Here is a 528-nt window from a genome sequence, read left to right as displayed (position 1 = left end):
CAAAACAAAACGCACGTGTAAGTAATATATTTACCGTGTTTTATTATTTTGCACGAGTGCGGTAAGTCATAGCTGGGTGCTCACGATTCACGGGTCCAACGTCGGCGTTGTGGCGCGGCAAGCGTGCACTGGTGCGGTTGAGAGGGAGGGGTGGAAACCGCGTTAAACTCGTCTCCGTAGTTGAGAGGGAGCGGCCAAAGCAATGTACAATCGTCTTTGTAGTGGAGCTGGGAGGGGCAAGGATAAGGGACGAAGACCGGGGTAACATGTCGGATGCGATCATACTAGCACTAAAGCACCGGATACCATGAGAACTCCGAAGTTAAGCGTGCTTGGCCGAGAGTAGTACTAGGATGGGTGACCTCCTGGGAAGTCCTCGTGTTGCATTCCCTTTTTAATTTTCTTCGCGCCGCTTGCAAAACAAAACGCACGTGTAAGTACTATATTTACCGTGTTTTATTATTTTGCACAAGTGCGGTAAGTCATAGCTGGGTGCTCACGATTCACGGGTCCAGCGTCGGCGTTGTG

The 528-nt window shown here is 50.4% G+C and overlaps 1 non-coding gene across 1 annotated transcript; it reads left to right on the top strand.

Moving 5' to 3' along the window:
- Positions 1–271: 271 nt before the first annotated feature.
- LOC123179692 (5S ribosomal RNA) lies at positions 272–390 on the top strand. The gene has a single exon (XR_006490556.1). It is a non-coding gene; the product is annotated as a 5S ribosomal RNA (ribosomal RNA).
- The last annotated feature ends 138 nt before the right edge of the window (positions 391–528 follow it).

Source organism: Triticum aestivum, unplaced genomic scaffold (genome assembly GCF_018294505.1).
Source record: "Triticum aestivum cultivar Chinese Spring unplaced genomic scaffold, IWGSC CS RefSeq v2.1 scaffold71474, whole genome shotgun sequence".
Classification (NCBI taxonomy): Eukaryota; Viridiplantae; Streptophyta; class Magnoliopsida; order Poales; family Poaceae; genus Triticum; species Triticum aestivum.
Note: the sequence above shows the minus strand (reverse complement) of the source record. Positions and strands in the feature narration are given on the sequence as shown.